At 41.1% G+C, this 20,781-nt stretch overlaps 1 long non-coding RNA gene across 1 annotated transcript in view; it reads left to right on the top strand.

Annotated features, from left to right (window-relative positions):
* Positions 1-20,781, top strand: part of LOC138742487 (uncharacterized) — a 102,712-nt gene that overhangs the window by 51,298 nt on the left and 30,633 nt on the right. The gene's annotated exons all lie outside the window — the stretch shown is intronic.

Here is a 20,781-nt window from a genome sequence, read left to right as displayed (position 1 = left end):
TCACTCTCTCCCTCTCTCTCTCTCTCTCTCTCTCTATCTCTCTCTCTCTCTGAGAGAAGAATCCTGTTTGTTTTTTCCTCTCACTGCTTGTTAAAACCGAAAAAACCTCTTCAGAGGCTCCAAATCCAATCTTTGAACGATCTTATCAATACTTGAGGCTGGACTTTATTGCCCATACACAATAGATCAGCATTCTTCATTGTTTCTGTAAAGCCAATCGGAGCCTCATCATCTATCTTCAGCAAAGCTCTTGCATTTTAAATGAGATGTCTTTTGTGAAATGTTACGCTGTGAAATGACTTACACTAAACCCCCACAATCTATCTCTTTTAAAGACATATTTGTCCATAATCATACTAATATAACCCGTAACAAAAGAAAACATTAAAGGGAACTTCATGCAGAGAATGGTGGGTATGTGAAATGAGCTGCCAGGGTCAGTTTTAATATTTAAGAAAAAATTGGACAGGTACATGAATGGGAGGTTTATGGAAGGATTTGGTCTGTGTGCAGGTCAGTGGGACAAGACATAAAAATATTTTGGTATGCTCTAGAAGGGTCAAAGGGTCTGTATCTGTGCTGTGGGGTTTTGTTCCATAGTTCTACAGCATGGACGCAGGCCCACAGGCTCAGCTCGACAATTTAAACAAAATGCTCTCCTGTTTAGACCCACTTGCCTAAATTAGGCCCTTACCCCTCTATACCTCCCATCCAAGTGTTTCTTTAAGCAATTTAATATACCTGACTGCTCCACTTTGTCTAGCTGCTTGTTCCATATGCCAATCACCCTCTGAGTGAAAAATCAGACCCCTCATCCCTTCTAAATCAAAACTATCACCTTATAGTTATATCCTCTCATCTTACATTCTCTTACTCAAGGAAACAGACTGTCACTGTTCATCTTTTATATCTCTCTCAATCTCTTAAACATCTATGCTTTATGGAAAACAGACCTAGTTTTTCTGGTATATCATGATAACTCAAATTCCCTAAACCTGGCAACAACTTTGTAAACCTCTTCTGTACTGATTCCAACTTTATAATATCCTTCCACCCACATTACCTCACAGCAATATCTTCTTTAAAGACAATTGTGGTATCTTTTTGATTAATGTTGCAACCTCCCCACCTCTCTTCCCACTATACTTATCTCACCTATATCTATAGTAGCCTTGAACATTGAGCTGCCATTTCTGGTTTTTCTTCAACCATGTCTCCATTATTGCAATAATAACCCAATATTCTGGACCTATCCATGGCATAAGCTCATCCGCTTTCCCCATCAGGGATCTAGCGTTAAAATAAACAGAGCAAAGTTTGCCTGTCTTACCTCGATGACTGTCCTCCACAATCCTGCTGTGCTTCAATGCACTTACTTCGTTTTCCTCACTGCCCTTTATCTTTTCAGTCCTTCTCTCTCTCGATCCCAACTCCCAGCTGGATTAGTTTAAAGCTTCTTGGGTGAAGCTAGTAAATCCTCTGCCAGAATATTGATATAATGATGCCCCACTAATTCAGGTGCAGCCCATCTCTCTATCATACAGGTCACATCTACCTCAAAAATGATCCTAATTGTTTATAAATCTGAAACCTTCCCTCCTACATCAAATGTTCATCATGTGTTCTATCCTTCTATTCCAACTCTCACTTACTTGTGACAGAAATAGTAATCCCTGCCACCAGGTTCTACCACTCATCTGCACAGTAGGGGAAATCTACAATGGCCATTTCACCTACCTATCTGCGTGACTTTGGAATGTGGAATGAAACTGGGTCATCCAGAGGTGACCCTATGTCTTCATAGGGTGAATGGGCCACTTCCAGACAGACAGCACTGGAGGTCAGAATTGAACTTGAGTCACTGGAACATGCGGTAAAATACAAAAGTCAGCAGGCATTGTGATGGGAGTAAAACACCCCCAGAGGGCCGGCACGGTTAGGGTAGTGGTTAACATAATGCTCTTCTGGCACCAGCGACCTGGATTCGAATTCAACATTGTCTGAAAGGAGTTCGTACATTCTCCCCGTTGTAAGTCAATTGTGTTTAATTGCATGGCATGAGCTCATGCACCGTAAGGGTCTGTTACCAAGCTGTATTTTTTTAAAGAAATATGCTGGAGGAAATCAGCCGGTCTCGTACCATCTCAGCTGTGTAACTGTGCCACCGCATAAAGGGTCTTTGTATACCTGTTATGTGGACATAATTTATTAATCCTTTCTCATTCCACAACATCGTATCTAATATAACTTGCTTCCTGAAAGAATAGTCAAGGAACCTTGCATGCATTGTTTGAGAACTTTAGTCAAATTGAGGTGCAATTTCTAGTTCAGGGATTGCAGATGCTGGAATCTGCAGCAATAAATAAACTGCTGGAAAGTGCAATGGATCATTCCAATCATCTTTTTAGTCTAGGTTCATGTAGAACTCAAGTTACATATTTTCTGTGAAAAGACCAACTAGGCAGAAGAGCGACATCACATAATTTGCACTGGTTTGTTCAGCTCAAATTGCTGAATAATACATCTAATTTCACGTGAAAATGTTCCATATTGACATGGAAGTGACAAAATAACTCTAGTGAACGTTGGTGTTGCCTTAGTCCTCAATCTCCAATGTTATTCCAGTCACAATTCTGCAAGAACACAAGAGTGACAAGATTTCTTCTCAGACTGGACATCACTTTAAATTGTTGTTCTAAAACTCTTGGTACATTTAATGTTGCTTGGCACAGCTACCGATAATGTCATCTAAACAAATGTGTGACTGTGTTGAGCAATTGACCTGAATTTTCAGCCAAGCAGCAGTTACTGTCAAAAATAAAATGATTTTTGCTCTCTGAGTTTATTATCTTTTGGTTACAATCTTCAACAGCAGTTTAAATGTCTTTTGTGCATCAAACAAAATGGATCGTTTCTGATCTGAGCTGGTAAGTACATGTCGCTTCCGTTTTACACCTTACTATATATTTTGTTTGTAGTTTGTCAAGTAGATAAATACGACACAATATATTACAGACATGTATGATTGGTATTACAGTAGAACTCTAATATTAAAACAATTAATTTGTCATTCAGATATGATCCTCTGCAGTCCTTTTGTTTCACTGTATATAGATAACAAAATGAAGGGCTTGATGGATTCAGTGGACTGGAGTGTAACAAATATGATTCTGATATTTAAGAAAGAATGCAGAGAGAAAATGGAATTAAAGTCCAACATCGAAGGCTTGTAGCTGAGTTAGAGTACGTAACAATTGTCAGAAAACAATGTAGGAAAAAATAGATTCTTCTCAGTTTCACTAGGATATGACTGGGATCATTGCTTGGGACTTGGCCATATACATCAAAGTAAACAATTACTTGAGGAGATTAAGTGTCATGTTTACAAGTTTGCTGACAATTCACAACTGGGTGGGATCACAAGTATGGAGGAGGATGTGAAAGGCTGAGTGACTGGACAAGAACATGGTAAATGGGATATAATGTGGAAAGATGTGAAGATATCCACTTGGGTCGCATACAGTTACAGCATGGTGCAACTTGCTCATGCTGACCAAAATGTCCCACTCACACTAACCCTGCTGCCTTCCAAACCTATTCTATCTATATATTTGCTTTAAAGGGTCTCTTCTATTCTCCATGGAAAAAGTTCTGTGCACTAGGCAGTTAAAATATCACAAAGCTTATAAATCTCAAAAGACTCTTTTTTCCCTCAGATCAATTTGTCCTCTATATAATTTCCTGCAATATAATGAATTATGTTGAAATTCGGTTAAATGCTTATTTTGCCAAACTGGAATATCGTGCCCATTTCTGAACACCACACTCATGAATGAAGAGAATCACTGAACACTATTGCCCAGAAACTGTCTGTACTGAACTATTTCTTCCAGCTGATCCCATTAAACCTGTGCCCGGACCATGGCCCTCCAAGCCCCTCCCTTCCATGTACCTATCCAATCTTCTCTTAAATGTCAAAATTGAACCCGCATCCTCCACCTCTGCTGGGAGTGTGTTTCACAATCTCTATAACCTCTGAGAGAAGAGGTTCCCCTGAATGTTTCACCCAAACATTTCATCTTTCACCCTTAACCCATGACTTCTAGTTCTGCACTCACTCAACCTCAGTGGAAAAAGCCTGTTTGCATTAACCCTATCTATAACACTCATACTTTTGTAAACCTCTATCAAATATTCTCTGATGTTCCAGGGAAAAAAAAAGTCCTAAACTATTCAACTTTTCCCCATATCTCAGATCCTTAACAACATGCTAGTAAATTTTCCCTGCACTCTTTCAATCATTGATATCTTTCCTGTGGGCAGATGACCAAAACTAAGCATACTCATCCAAGTGTGGACTCACCAATATCTTGTAACATTTCACATAACATCCTATCTCCTGTACTCAATACTTTGGTAGATGAAGGACAATTTTCCCAAAGCTCTCTTTATAACCCTATGATGCCATTTTCAAGGATCTGCAGTTCCTACCATTTACTCTGTAAGTCCTGCAACACCTCACACTTGTCCACATTAAATTTCAGCTGGTCCATGCACAGAATGTGAAGTTATGGAGAAAGAAAATGAGAATATTACTGAAAAGAAATCCAGGGATATGATACGTTAGATATGTTATGGACCCAGGAAGGTCATGGCAGGATCTGAGAGAGATGTATTTAAAATCATGAAGGAAATGGAAAGAATAAATAGTGCAAAATTGTACCTACTCGCAAACGAGTCAAGAACCCGAGGAGACTGAATTGACGAAGATGGTTTAGAATTGAACCATGACATGTGGGAAATAACACAGTCACTGAATATGGAATACATTTCCCACAGGTTGTTGTGGAGGCAGCTTCAATTATACCATTTAAAAGAGAACTGGATAAGTATCTGAAAGGAAACGATTCACAAGACTATTGCCAGAGGATAGGGTATGTTATCATATAAATTCATCTTGCGTAGATGAAAGGCCTCCTTTCATCTTGTAACTATTCTACAATTCAGCGTTAATCTCCATTTTAGTAACAAAATTGTTTTTGCATATTAATCTTAACTTATTAAAATCTGTCACAAAATATATCACAATCATCTTCAAACAGAATTTGTCATCCAACAAGTGATAAGCGAATTACTTATGGCGGTTGAACTAGCCCAGAAAAAATACACTCGCTGTAGATCAAAGCTCCACGCATGTGGGGCATCTGAACTTCACTTGTCTGTGTATAAATCCACATGGCAACCGAAATAATATGCTATTCTGCAGCACCAATTATTTGCCATGACAGCAATCAATTAAAAAAAAAGATTATTGGAGAAACAAAATGCCATGTCCTACATGGAAAGCAAATTCGCTCAAAATCATGTCTCAGGAAATAATACTATTTGAAAATCAGAATCAAGATTTTTTTGTCACGAACAAGTCATGAGATTAGGTGTTTTACAGCAGAATCAGAGGGCAAACATATAGATTTGAACCATCTTAAGACATTATTATAAAAAGAAATGATAACAATAATTGTGCATGAAAAGTAAGGTCATGTCTTTGGTTCATTGATCAATCAGGAATCTGATGGCAGTGGGGAAGAAGCTGTCCTTGTCCCGCTAAGTGTGCACATTTAAGCTCCTTTACCTTTACCCCAATGGTAGCAGTGTGAAGAGGGTGTGGCCAGGGTGGTGGGGGTCTTTAAGGATTGAGACTGCTTTTTTAAGACACCGCCTTTTGTAGATGTTCTCCATGGAATGAAGTCTGGTGCCTGTGATGTCACAGGCTGAGTTAACAACCCTCTGGAATTTATTCTTGCCTTGAGAGTTGGTCCCTCCAGAGCAGGCAGTGATGCAACCAGCCAGAATGCACCTGTAGAAGTTTACAAGAGTCTTTGGAGACATACCAAACCACCTCAGGCACCTCACAAAGTATAGCTGTTGGCAAGCCTTCTTTGTGATTGCATCAATGTGGAGGCTCCAATACAGATCCTCAGAGATGTTGACACCCTGGAATCTGATGTTCTTGACCCTCTCCACTCAGGATATTTTTCCATCACTCAGGAAATATACCCAATAAATTTCCAGCCACCTTTAATCATATTGTTACAACTTTGGTCTTTGGATGAATTTTCTTTTTATTTTCCTAAGGTACATGCTTGATGCTTTGAGGAAATAATGAAAAGTTGGAGGGTCTCAAAGGATTTTGCTGCTTTAGACGTGACAGAATTGGCGGGGTACGAGGGGGAGGTGTGGTGTTGCTTGTCATGGAAGATATTACAGCGGTGCTGAGGCAAGGTAGACTGGAAGACTCGTCACGTGAGGCTCTGTGGGTTGAACTAAAAAATAACAAAGATGAGGCTACAAATATAGGGGTATATTATAGGCCACCAAAAGAAGATAGGGAACTGGAAGAGCAAATGTGCAGGGAAATAGCTGAGATGTGTAGTAGAAATAGGGTTGTGGTAGTTGGGGATTTCAATTTTCCTAACATTGATTGGGAAACACAATCAGTAAGAGGGCAGGATGGCTTTGTCTTTGGACAATGTGTTCAGGATTGCTTTTTACAGCAGAATGTTGAAGTACCTACTCGAGGGGAGGCAGTGTTAGATCTATTGTTAGGGAACAGAATAGGGCAGGTTACAGAAGTGTGCATTGGTGAGAACTTTGGATCCAGTGATCATGGGTCCATTAGCTTCAACTTAAATATGGAAAGGGATAGGTCAGGTCCGAGGTTGAAGGTCTTTGAGTGGGGGGGGGGGGGGGGGGGAAGGCCAGATATGAAGAAATGAGAAAGGATTTGCAGAAAATTATATGGGCTGATCTTTTTTTCTCGAAAGGATGTCGAGGAGATTTGGAGGGTTCTTAAAGATGAGATATTGAGAGTACAGGAGCTTTACATGCCAGTCAGATCGAAAGGCAAGGCCAAAAGCCTAAGGGAACCATGGTTTTCTGGAAAAATAAGGAAGATGGTTCGGGATAAGAGGGGGGAATTTACTAAATTTAAGAAGCAAAAAATGGATAAGATGTATGATTATTACATAGATTGCAGAAAAAATCCTGAAGAAGGAAATTAGAAAGGCAAAAACAAGGTATGAGGTGTCAATAGCTGATAAGGTAAAAGTGAATCCTAAGGGTTTTTACAGATATGTGAATACTAAAAGGAGGGTTAAGGATAGAATAGGACCGCTGGAAAATGAGACCGATGAACTGTGCGAGGAAACGTATCAGATGGGAGAGATATTAAACGATTTTTTCTCATCAGAACATTGGACTATGTGAGATAAGTGAGGGAAATGGCTTAGTTATGGAAAAGATAGGGATTAGTAAAGAGAGGGTTTTGGAGCTTCTGGGTCAGTTAAAGTGGATAAGTCTCCTGGTCCTGATGGGATTTTCCCCAGGACGTTAAGGGAGGTCAGGGAGCAAATAGCGGAGGCACTGCCACGGGATTGGAGGGTTGCTAATGTAGTTTCGTTGTTTAAAAAATGCACAAAATGTCAGCCAAGTAATTATGGGGTTGTAAGCTTGACTTCAGTAGTAGGGAAAGTTAGGGAAGGTATTCTTAGAGATGGTGTGTATAAATATCTAGATAAGCAGGAATTGATCAGGAGCACCCAGAATGGGTTTGTGAAGGGGAAGTCATGTTTGATGAACCTTGTTGATCTTTTTGAAGAAGTGACAAGAAAGGTGGATGAAGGTAGGGCAGTTGATGTAGTCTATCTGGATTTTAGCAAAGCTTTTGATAAGGTTCCACATGAAAGGTTAGTAAGGAAAGTTCAGTCACTAGAGATTAATAGAGAAATAGTAAGATGGGTTCAGAGGTGGTTGGAGGAGAGATATCAGAGGGTCATGGTGGACAACTATCTGTCAGGATGGAAGCCTGTGACAAGCAGAGTACCTCAAGGATTGGTGCTAGGTCCCCCGTTATTCATAATTTATATTAATGATTTGGATGATGGGGTGGTTAACTGGGTAAGTAAATAAGCAGATGATACAAAAATAGGGGGAGTTGTGGATAGGGAGGAAGGTTTTTAGGGATTACAGAGCAATTTGGTTTGTATGGAGAGTTGGGTTGAAAGATGGAAAATGGAATGTAATGTAGAGAAGTATGAGGTGTTTCATTTCGGAAAAACAATAATCAAAACAGGACATATGTACTAAAGGGGAGGACACTGGGGAATGCACAAGAACAAAGAGATCTTGGAGTTATGATACAGCATTCTTTGAAGGTGGATTCCCATGTAGACAGGGTGGTTAAGAAACATTTGCTAGCCTTCATAAATCATAGCATAGAGTATAGGAGCTAGGAAGTGATGCTGCGACTGTTAAGTGAGGCCAGGTTTGGAGTATTGTGTTCAGTTCTGGTCTCCAAATTATAGGAAGGATATAGATAAGGTGGAGAGAGTGCAGAGAAGATTTAAAATACCTAGAGTACAGAGAAAGATTGAAGAGGTTAGGACTTTATTCATTGGAATGTAGATGGTTGAGAGGGGATTTGATAGAGGTGTTTAAAATTATGAAGGGAATAGATAGATTAGATGCAAGTAGACTCTTTCCACTGAGAGCAGGGGAGGTTGAAACAAAAGGACAAGTTGAGGGTAAGGGGGCAAAATTTTAGGAGAAACCTTAGAGGATGCTTCTTCACTCAGAGAGTGGTGGCTGAATGGAATAATCTTCTGGAAGAAATAGTTGAGGCAGGGTCAATTCTTTCATTTAAGAGGAGGCTGGATATGTACATGGATAAGAGGGGGTTAGAGGGTTATGGGCGGAGAATAGGCGGGGGGAGCTAGCAGAGTTGTTTGAGTGAACCGGCATGGACTTGTAGGGCTGAGATGGCCTGTTTCCATGCCATAAACTGATATATGGTTATATGGGTCGAGCAGCATACATGGAAAAAAAGAGACATTCAACTTTTCAGGACAGTCCATCAAGACGAAAGTGGGCAGAAGCATAGAACATGAGGAGGCTCAATGAAGGGCCAAGAAGTGATAGGATATTGGGGGAAGTGGAGAGACAGGTAGGGGTGGAGAGACAGGTAGGGGAGGAGAATATTGACGGAGGAGGGTTGAGAGAAAAGAGAGAATGTAGCCAGCAGAGAAGGAATCATTCAAACTAGATGGGTGTATGTGGGGTGGGGGTGGGGGGAGGGGGGGAGGGGGGGAGTTCCTAAAATAGGAACATTTACTGTTCATGCAAGTTAACAAGAAGTCTGCAGATGGCAGATAATTGGAGGAACATTCAAAGAAAGTTCTGAAGGAACTGTAGAGGTCACGCAGCATCCATAGAAAGCAATGTTTTGAGTCAATAACCCTTTATCGGATATGAATGCATTAATCACATTGCATTGCATTCCCGATGAAGATCTTTCTGCCCAAAACATCAGCTTATTTATTGCTTTAAATGTTCGTACACTGATTTTGCTCCAGGTTCCAGCATCTGTCGTCTTGTGTTCCCCTTATCAATGAAATTTGATGATCACATTGCATTACAATTGAGATTGTTTCTTTTCCACATAATTTATATGTAACAATGCTTCAGTTTCTTTTTGTACATTACACTTCAGTATCCTTTGTTCACTGGACAGATTGAATTGACTTTATTTGCTGTACAATAAGGTATTTGCTGTGCCTCACTCCAATTCCAGTTCACTTGCTGACATAATGACAGCAATAATGACTGTTTTTTTTCATGTAGGATGTGATCAAGCCTGTCTAGGACTTATTATGATGTATAGTGGATGTGCTAGTGGAAGTATTAGTCCAGAGCTTTAGATTAACTATCAAGTAAACCAAGTTCAGATCCCAAAATAATAGCAGCGGAATTTAAATTTAGCAACTAAACTAGAATTAATCACTGTCCTTAAACTACAACAGGATGACCAGATCGTCATGGTTCCCCAATGCCTGAGGCTGGAGGAAATCTGCAACCCTCTCTCAATAAGGCTTTCAGGTGATTCCAGATGCACACCATTCAGGGGGACTCTTCAGTGTCATTTAGCTGTATCATAACTGCTATGGTAAAGAAGAAGACAATTAAAATAGGGCAGATCATCCACCAACTTCTGACAAAGTTTCCAGGACAATCATGCAAGCTCCATCTCACCATCACTGGGGGACTGACTTAGAGTCATATAGTTACAAAGCACAGAAATGGGCCATTCAACCCATCAAGTTCAGGCTGACCTTTCTTGCCACTATGAATCCCACATCGAGACTGTATCCTTCCATGCTTTGCCTATTTAAACACCAAAATTGTATCTGATTCCACTACTTCCTCTGGCAGCAAATTCCAGATATCAACTTCTCCATGGATAAAATTTTAGCCCTAGATTCCTTAGATTTTGAAAGCTGTGCCACAGATTTACCACAGTATTATGTAGTTGGAATCACAAAAAGAAATACCTTGCGGACAAAATTACAAAGGGCTCCATCATAATCTCACTGGCCCCACTAAATGGAAACTGAAGGGCATGATTTGTATACAGCAGAGAACCCTCAACGTTGAGTCGAGAGTCCACCATGTCTGTGCTTCCATGACATCAAGGACAAGGAAGCCTCCTTCTGGTTAGCTAATATTCAGCACTCTTCTATTTTGAATTGTTCTTGGTTGTAGCTACAGAAATAGAATAGGCACTGCATGTAATCTTGGTAGAAGTCTCTAATGTTTTTCACCAGGAATATCACATAGTGAGCAAGATGAGGCCTGAAGGATGCCAGAGAAGTCGGCACTATGTAGTGAATGAACTGACATGATGGAAAAGACTAATTAATGTTCCTCATAATTAACTAAGAGGGAAGAAATTTAAAGGAGAACTGGCAGATTAAGTTTCCCACAGAGGTGGTAAATATCTAGAATACACCAGAGGAATATCATTTGGATGGGGGCTTGGATAGGAAAGAAATCAAGGAATAGGGGCCGAATGTACACCAATGGGAATAGCATAGATAGGGATCATGGTTCACATGAAGGATTTGGGGTGCAAGGGTCCATCCCTGTATGATTCTATGATCATTACTTCAGCACCATGGTTGCACCTTTGCCACATGGTTATACTTGTCCAAAGATCTTATAACTGCACAGAAGACTATCATAATCTGCAAAGGAGAACTTTCCATAGGCAATAAATACTGGCATTCTTGAAAATGAAAGAAAATAAAAATAAACTTTTGCTAGGATGAGAGTGGTGAATTCCACTGGCCCCATCCAAATGTCAAATATTGGGTGATCAACTCACTGTGGTATTTCTGAGCAAGCCGAAGACTAACAGTTGACTTATTGTGATGTTGGAAGACCAGGCAATGGCGTGAAGGGTCATGGGATGGGAAGTGGTGTGGGGGTGCAAATTCTGTATTTGAGGCTCATTTTCACTTCAAAAGCTAAGGGAAAGTGACAGCATGAAGGATGTGTTCGCGGCAAAGGAACTTATTCATAGAAAGTTGCTGAGTATTAATATTAGTCACTCATTCACAGGCTCTGTGAGAACTAGCCAAATCCCTCATTGAATGCCCATCACTAATTGTCCATTGGGGAGGGGGCAGAGAGTTACTTTCTGGTCCTTTGCCATCCCTTGGGGAAAGGTTTTCCTTCACTGCTGCTTGATTGGGAGTCCCTTGTCATTCTGTCAGCGCTCTCTACACAAGCAGAATGGCAATGACTCCTTCAATGGAACCTCAACAGCAGAACAAAATAATGGAAGCCTTGTTTTCCAGGTGAGCACCATATAACACCGATTATGGTGGCATTTCTATTTCAGTAAAACTTAAGAACTGCATTGTGGTGTTGATCATAATAAACATTTTTTTCTGCTGTAGGGGGGAAAAATCACTATGCAAAAGAACATAGGCAACAGTGGGAGTAACAGTGAGGTTCAGAGATTTATTGTAGAAGGAGGAAAGGGTGGTGACAATCCTTGGCTAAGGATTTAACTAATGCTGTGCTGGCTGGACAAGAGATGCCAGGATATTGTGATTTATACAGAGACAAGGAAATTCACCATGCATGTCATTTGCTCATGACAGAAGAAGAAATTCAAAATAAAAACAGAGAAAGAGCAGTCCTTGCCAAATTATTTTTTGAGGTGATTTAACTGATGAAATGGAACAGAATAAAAAAATAGCACTAAGAAAACCAAAAGAGTGATGGGATGTCATTGGAAACACATATTCCTGAGCAGGTCTTCAACCTTCAGCCAGAGACTTGTACTTGATAAGCACTGTAGCCAATGGACTTGGAGAGTTGATAGAAGTTTATAAAATTATGAGAGACATCGAGAGGCATAGACAGAATCTTTATCGTAGAGGTAACAAGATCATGCATTTAAGATGAGGATGTAAATATCGAAAGGCGATGTGCAGGCAAGTATTTTTTTACTCAATACACCTGGATTGGGCTGCAGAAGTGGTAGTTGAAGCAGATACAATAGGATGAAGTAGTCCCCAAATCTGTGTTTGATCTCACTGAAGTAGAGGAGGCTGCACATCCCACACCTTCTGTTATTCTTGAATTATAAACACAGAGACCATGAACAAAAACCCTTTCTTCTTTCTCTACACACCCCACGTCTCATTCCCACACAAAACAGTATGTTTGTTTAACATACTCTGGTTTCTAATTTAAAAGTTTCCTTCTCCTTACTTTCATGAGCATACGTCCTTTCACAACAAAGGGGAATGGGTTGTCAAACTTTATGAAATGTTTTCTGAATTTTTGCATATATTATTAGTATGACATGTAAAGAAGTTTTGACTAAGGCTTTCTTTCCTTTTATTCTGTATTCACATATCACTTCAAAAATATCCCACAGAGACTGCCCTGCCTTCAAGGATGGGAATGTTTGCTCAAGGCTTAGCATTCTTGATGAGGAGTCAAAGTGCAAGACTTGACAAATATAGCAATTAAAATAGGTTGTAGGAAAAACACTACTAACATTTGTTTTTTTAATTGGTTAAATTGAAGGAGATTTGATCCAGAAATGCACATGAAATCTAGTGTAGCTTGAAATTGTGGTAAATTATTTCATTTTAATTGTGTACACTTAAAATTGGATTTGTGGAATGAGACCCAGATTCATAAGTTTTTACTGGTCAAAGGTTAACAATTCTACTGGAGAAGCCATCCCTTTGCCTCTATGTGGTAAACTACTGTAATGTATATTTGGCTGACTGTAACTGTGGCTCCTCCCACCGACAGTCCCACAGCCCCTTCCCCAGTACAGGACAGTCGAGCACAGTGACGGGCCTCCATTCTATTGCTAATTAAAGTCTATCAGTTTTACATGACTTCTAGTCTTTTGGAGTTAGCAATAAATTTTGATAATGGAGCAAATCCTAAAACCAGAGAAGTTGGAAATCGACCCACAATCGCCAGAAGCTTCCAACAACTTCGAACTCAGGCTGCATTGCTTCGAAGCATTCCTGTAGTTCGATAAGAGAATGACAAGCTGCAGGTACTACATTCCTGAGTCGGGCCCCTGATCAGGGATACCGACTCATACCCACAGGCAATGGACATCTTAGCTACTTGAAAACAGTGACCTGGGGAATTGAGCATTGAGTACCCCTGGGCCCTGCAAGCTCTCAGACGGGCCTGTGTCTGCAGTGATGGGCCTGTTACAGTTGATTGAACAATGAGGACATGATCAGAGATCCTGTGGGCATCAGGTCCAATTACATCTGGCAGATATTGTTGGAGCAAGGTGAACTCAACTTGCGGAGGACAGTCGAACTGGCAGGCACGTTAGATGTGGCCCTCCAGAATATGGAAGCCGACTCAGCTGAAAATGCAGCTGCCTCGTGGTTTCCCCAGATGCAGCCATCTTGGGGCATGGAGGACCGCAACCCTGTGGAACACCGCTGCCACCATGTCCCGCCAACAATCCGATCACTGCCTCTGTACTCCACGAGCACCTAACACCACTACTGTCATGTCCTGCCAGCGATCTGACCATGGCTGCTGTACTCCTCGAGCACCCAAAGTGCTGCTTCTGTGCTTGAACAAGCACTTGCGAAAACACAGCCTGGCGAAAGACGCGATTTGCTCTAACTGGGGGAAGAAAGGACATTACATGAAAGTATGCAACTCCAAGTCACCCCAAACCAGCAATGCCATGTACATGCCATGGGGGTCACCATCTTGGAAGCCTCCATATTGGAACTTTATACCCAAACACCCCACCGTATCTTCAGAGAGCAATCCAATACAGGCCTCCATCATGCTGGATCAAGGTTGCGTGCACCGACTTGTCAGATCGATAATGGACATCTAGGTAAACAGCCATGAGATGAACTGCCTGTTCAATATTGGGACCATGGAGAGCTTCATCTACCCCTATACAGTACAGCGCTACTCCCTCACATTAAGGGCAGTAAGCTACTAAGTCTTTCTGACCTCGGTCCAGTATGACTGATGTTTGTGGCTACTGTGTAATGACTCTGACTGTGTGGGGGACAGACTACAAAGACATACACTACTGTGCTACTGGGGCTGGAATTTCAATGCCACATTAAAAGTGTGACGATGGAGTACAATGGGCCCCATCCCCCTTCCTCACTATCTGTTTTAAAATGGCCCACTGTGCTCCACCAGCAAAAATCCCCTGGCCTCTTCTCCTATCACTTTTAGCCAAGCAACCCAAAGATTGCCCACTGCGCACGACCTGTGGACTCTCAACTCTCAAGATCACCCACCACTGTTGTTCGCTAACTTCAACCCAGTCTATAAACATGTTGCCACCAAAAATAGTTGGTACAGTGGCGGGGACAGGTCCTTTATTAGGTCGGAGGTGCAGCGGCTACTCAGTGAGAGGATAATTGAAGCCAGTTCCAGCACCTTGAGAGCCCAAATGGAGGTGGTGAAGAGTGGGGAGAGAAACAGAATAGTCATTGACTATAGTCAGACCATTAACAGTTTTCTGCAGCTGGATGCATAAAGCTAATTGCTTAATGTCAGGTATTCACCACCATTGATCTAAAGTCGGCATATCAACAGCTCCCCATCCACCTGGGGATATGCTGATATGCTGATGGCCACCTCTGCCATTTCCTGAGGGTTCCCTTCAGCATCACCAATGGGGTTTCAGGCTTCCAATGGGAAATGGACCAAATAGTAGACCAATATGAACGGAAGGCCACATTCTCATTTCTGGACAATGTCACAATTTATGGCCATGACTTGATGGATCATGATGCCAAGCTCCGAAAGTTCCTCCAGACCGCCAAACTCCTTAACCTTACATACAATAAGGTCAAATCTGTATTTCACACAACCCACCTTGTTATCCTTGGCTGCGTCATGGAGAATGGAGTCATTGGCCCCAACTCTGATCACACGCTTTTGGAACTCCCCCTGAAAAGAGAATCTGCCATTTCAACTCCCCCTCTCATTCTCACACAAGTTTGACTGCTCCACTGCCAGAGTGAAGCAAAACATAAATTAGAGGAAAAAATGCTCATTCTGCCTGGATAATGTACAACCAATAGTATGAATATTCAATGTTCTAATTTCAGGTAATGACTCCCCTATCTCTTCTTTCAAACTACTTCCATTCTTCTCCTTTTCTCCTCCCCGCACCCTAATTTTTGCTTCCTTCCCCACATACTCACACCTAGCCCCAAGTCTATTCTCACTCTCCTTCCTCTGTGTTTCTTCACCTTTCAACCCCTATTTCCCCCACTGGATTCTTCCCTCTCTCCCTCCCTTCTCCATTGTTGGTTCCATCTGGTCTCACACTAATGTCACTTTCTTTTCTTATCAAATTCCATCACTGGCAGCCTTTGTCTCTACTAATCACCCACCCCACCATCTCACCTTTCTCCATCTAACTCCTTTGTTTCTCTTGCCTCTTTTGTCTAGCATCCACCAGTCAACTGCCTTTGTCCATCATCTTTCACCTTTCCCTCATTTACCAATCCCCTATTGGCCTCGGTCCAATCTCTCCCACCCAATCCAGCTATTGTTCCTCTACACTCTCAGACATGAAGATTAAATCTAGCCCTAAATATTGACCAATCTTTTTCTCCCACTGATGCTGTTTGACCCTTTGAGTTCTTCAGCAGCTTGCGTGTGGCTCTATTTGCTGTCCCTGCTTTATCTCCATTGACAAGTTAACATTTGCTTTTTGGTTGCATTTCCCTTTGTTTCAGCAATAAGAGGACATCCTCAAAACATGCAGTCTTCATAGTTGATTTAGGATAGGTACATATCTATTGAGACTGGCAGGAAAAAGATGCCGCACGCAAGTTGAACATGCTGAAGCCTTTTCTTGATTGATGATTCAGAGTATTATCTGTCATTCAAAGTTATTTAGGAACAGCCCAAATAGGCATGCTCCTACTTGCAACTGGGAGAATATGCATTTTTCTTCATTATTCTTCTCCTCCATTGTGGTATTTGCATATGACCCCCTAGTTGTATAAGCTGGAACAGCTGAGTTGTTTATTTTTAATCACCCTTGTCTACTTTACATTGGATCAATGCCAGCTCTCTTCTCTATTAATGCCCCATCTTACAGTAATATCATATATGGAATTTAGAGTTGAAGGCACCACAAAGCTGCTTATTCTCTTGTTAACTGGTACTTGATAAGCTCTTATTAAAGTTAAAAAAAATCTATAAATAGTGGAACTGTGTTAACATACTGCTCCCAAGAGTAATTATAGGTAGAGAGGGGAAAAAAATCACAAACTTTCTTCATTAATAAGCAATTGGCAAGATTTTTTTCTTGCAACTTTGAGTCAGCTGCATTTTAAATATAGCAGAGACCCTTTCATTAACATCTAATTTTAGCACAATCCTCAAATAATTTCCTTTTATCTTCTTATCAACTGTCCCACCTACTTTGTCTGAAGCAGCAAAGAAAACATGAGGAAACTGACATTAAACTTGTTTTGAGGCATTTGTGCATTCTATTGAAATAAATATTGTAATCAAATCTAATTCTTAATATTCATCTACTCGAACATGAATGCACTTTAATGCATACAACCTTAACAATCTCTTTCATTCTGATTCTGGTGATCTTATTCTGAGGTTGGGATGTCCAGGTAGCCCATGATATACATGTATATCAAAATATTTTATGCTAACACTAGGAATCCACATCCCATGGGAATAACATTGATGGCAAAGATATTATGAAAATCTTTTGTTTGTAAGGAAAATCTACAAGAAGAACTAAAAACAGAATGTGCGGACATGCCCAAATTTAAAGATCTATATCCATAAGAGGCTATAATCAAAAGACAACATTATAATTGAAAATGTTCAATCTTGAGATCTTAGTACTATTTTAAGATATGTAATTGACCTGAGATACACACAATGGTCCTGCTTCTAAGGAAACAACTTACATGTAAGAGGATGCCCACATATCCAATCCATAACTCTTGACATAACATTAACTAGAAGGTGAAGAAGTCCTGAAACAAACTAATTAAAGCACAAAATTGGTCATATGTTGGATATGAGCCAAATTAAGCACAAAAAGATACTTCTAATTGCTGAATTTGGAAGAGGATGCTGATTGGGTCTATAGTTCTCAGGGATTTACAATCAACTTAGATAGGCCATCCATGCTTGTTCACAAGTAGATTGCTTCTGAAGTCAGATCAGCAAGATTCTAATGAGTTATTGACCTAATTTACAAGCAACTTAAAATAAAGAGTTTGGATATAGTAGACTGAGAAACTAATTAATTCTATTGTAAATAATATGGCTGGGTTGGGTTAAACATCAAGGGATCAGTAGTGGAGAGGGTCAAGAACTTCAAATTCCTGGGTGGACTTGTCCTGGAGCCTCCATGTCGATGCAATCACAAAGAAGGCTCACCAGCAGCTATACTTCGTGAGATGCTTGAGGAGATTCCGTATGTCACCAAAGACTCTCAAAGACTTCTACATTTGTGTGGTGGAGAGCCTTCTGCTTGTCGCAGCACTGTCTGGTAGGGAGGTGCCAACGGTCAGGATAATAAAAAAAACTCCAATTGGTTGTTAACTTGGCCTGCATCATCATGGGCAATAGACTTCACTCCATTGAGGACATCTACAAGAGGTGGTGTCTTAAGAAAACAGTATCTACGTTCAACGACCCCCACCACCCAGGCCATGCCCTCTTCATTCTGCTACCATTGGGAAAAAGGTACAGGAGCCTAAAGATGAGCACTCAGTGGCACAAGGATAGCTTCTTCCCCGCTGCCATCAGATTCCTGAATGATCATGAACCAAAGTCGCTGCCTTACTTTGGCTTTCCTTGCACTATTTTTATTTATTGTTGTAAGGTGAACTGTGCTGCAGCAGGCAAAACAATGAATTTTGTCACTTGTTCATGACAATAAATTCTGATTCTGATTCTCTTCTGGACTAGATGGGGATGTACCATCTGCAAAGTCCAAGAGCAGCATATTCAATATCATTTCATATTGTTAACTTCCCCCAACCCCACCTAATCCTTGGAATCTCCTCTGTTTCTGAATCTCTGTGTAATTTATAGAAAAGATACGCATTGCATTCCACCTCTTTTAGTTTCATTATTTTCACAAAGAAAGCACAATTTTTACAAAGATTAGCCTTTTAATCAACAAAGGATAAAGAAAATTCAGAAGGTATATGGTGCAAAAAAAAACATCCAGTATTGGGAGATACTTCTCTATCTCAGTCCTACGTCTTTTATTATAGACCTTGAGATATGTGGGAACAACATAACCATAGTCCAACATTTCACCTTTGCAGTTTGTTATGACATTCAGCAATTGTGGGAAATTGTTCCAAATTGTTTTACCATGTTTGAAGTGATGGAATTAGAAATACATTTCAAAATTAAACCAATGTATTTTTTATTAATACCAAATAGAAAAGGTCATTATGCTCATTACATGAAAACACAGAAATGTTGGAGGAACTCAACAGGTCTCGCAGCCTCCAGAGGAGGTAAAGGTAGATAACTGACGTTTTGGGCCTAAGCCCTTCTTCAAGGTAGGTGTAAAATGCAGGCTGGTGTCTGAATTAAAACCTGGGGAGAAGGAAAGAAAGGGCGGAGGGAGGAGCAAAGACATGAGAATTAGATATGGATAGACCAGGAAAGAATTGATTTGGGATGGGAGTGTCTCTGTGAGTGCAGATCAGGAAGGAAGGGGGACAGAAGGAAAAATAAAGAGCAGGAGACAGAGCTAGAGGAAAGGAGAAATATGGATAGATGGGGGTGGGGGGCCAACAAAGTTGATTTTAATGCCATCCGGTTGGAGGGTGCTCAGACGATACATGAGATGTTGTTCCTTCAATTTACAGGTGGTTTTAGTCTGACAGTGCACAACACCATGGACAGACATGTTGACGTGGGAATGGGGCAGGGAACTTAAATGGGTTGCCGCTCGGAGATCTCCAGTAATGCAGCAGACAGAGCCAAGGTGCTCAATGAAACCATCTACCAGCCTGCATCTATTTTCTCCAATGTAGAGGAGACCACAATGGGAGTGCTGGATGCAGTAGATCACCCCTGCATACCCACAAAGAGAAGTGTTGCTTCACTTGGAAGGACTGCCTCGGTCCCCAAATGGTGATGAGGGAGGAGGTCCGGTTGCAGTGCAACACGTCCTGTGGCCAGCGGGATCATTATATTCTGTTATAATGCAGAACACATAATTTCAGTATTGTGAATATTGTTGTTAGGATAGAAATTATTGCACTAAGCGTTGTCTCCGCTCCATCCTCAACATCCATTGGAGCGCTTTCATCCCTAACGTCGAAGTACTCGAGATGGCAGAGGTCGACAGCATCGAGTCCACGCTGCTGAAGATCCAGCTGCGCTGGATGGGTCACGTCTCCAGAATGGAGGACCATTGCCTTCCCAAGATCGTGTTATATGGCGAGCTCTCCACTGGCCACCGTGACAGAGGTGCACCAAAGAAAAGGTACAAGGACTGCCTAAAGAAATCTCTTGGTGCCTGCCCCATTGACCACCGCCAGTGGGCTGATAACGCCTCAAACCGTGCATCTTGGCGCCTCACAGTTTGGCGGGCAGTAACCTCCTTTGAAGAAGACCGCAGAGCCCACCTCACTGACAAAAGGCAAAGGAAGAAAAACCCAACACCCAACCCCAACCAACCAATTTTCCCCTGCAACCGCTGCAACCGTGTCTGCCTGTCCCGCATCGGACTTGTCAGCCACAAACGAGCCTGCAGCTGACGTGGACTTTTTACCCCCTCCATAAATCTTCGTCCGCGAAGCCAAGCCAAAGAAAAAAGAGAAAATAGTGCAATATAAACATTGCTAAGCAGCCAACCCCATTCCCATTGACTGCAATATACCCAATCATCAGACATCAGCTACATCTACCATGGTGGGGTAAGTAATTGAATATGGATTTGAACCACCTTCATACATTTTTCAAGTTATCAAGAATAAATGTCTTCACAGATTGCAACAACAGTATTAAAATTGCAATACAAAAGTGCTGGAGAAACTCAGCAGGTCACACAGTGTTCACAGGAAGTAAAAGTAACCAGCGTTTTGAGCCTTAGAACCTTTTACGTCCAATGGATGAGGTAAGACATGTTGAGTTTCTCCAGCACTTTTTTGCGTTGCACTTGACCCCAGCAACTGCAGATTTTCTTTGTTAAACACATGTTAAAAATGCCATATTTACATAAGCTAAAGTAGATATTAATGGAGTTTGACAACAATCAGTGGCTGTCTTGATAAATTGAAAATCTCAACTACACTATTAATTTGCTTTGCAGAATTTACGGCTTGAGTATCATGTGCAATTCTGATATACTTAAGATTCTCTGATTTGAATTCTGTGATT

This window comes from Narcine bancroftii, chromosome 1 (genome assembly GCF_036971445.1).
Source record: "Narcine bancroftii isolate sNarBan1 chromosome 1, sNarBan1.hap1, whole genome shotgun sequence".
In the NCBI taxonomy this organism is placed as follows: Eukaryota; Metazoa; Chordata; class Chondrichthyes; order Torpediniformes; family Narcinidae; genus Narcine; species Narcine bancroftii.
Note: the sequence above shows the minus strand (reverse complement) of the source record. Positions and strands in the feature narration are given on the sequence as shown.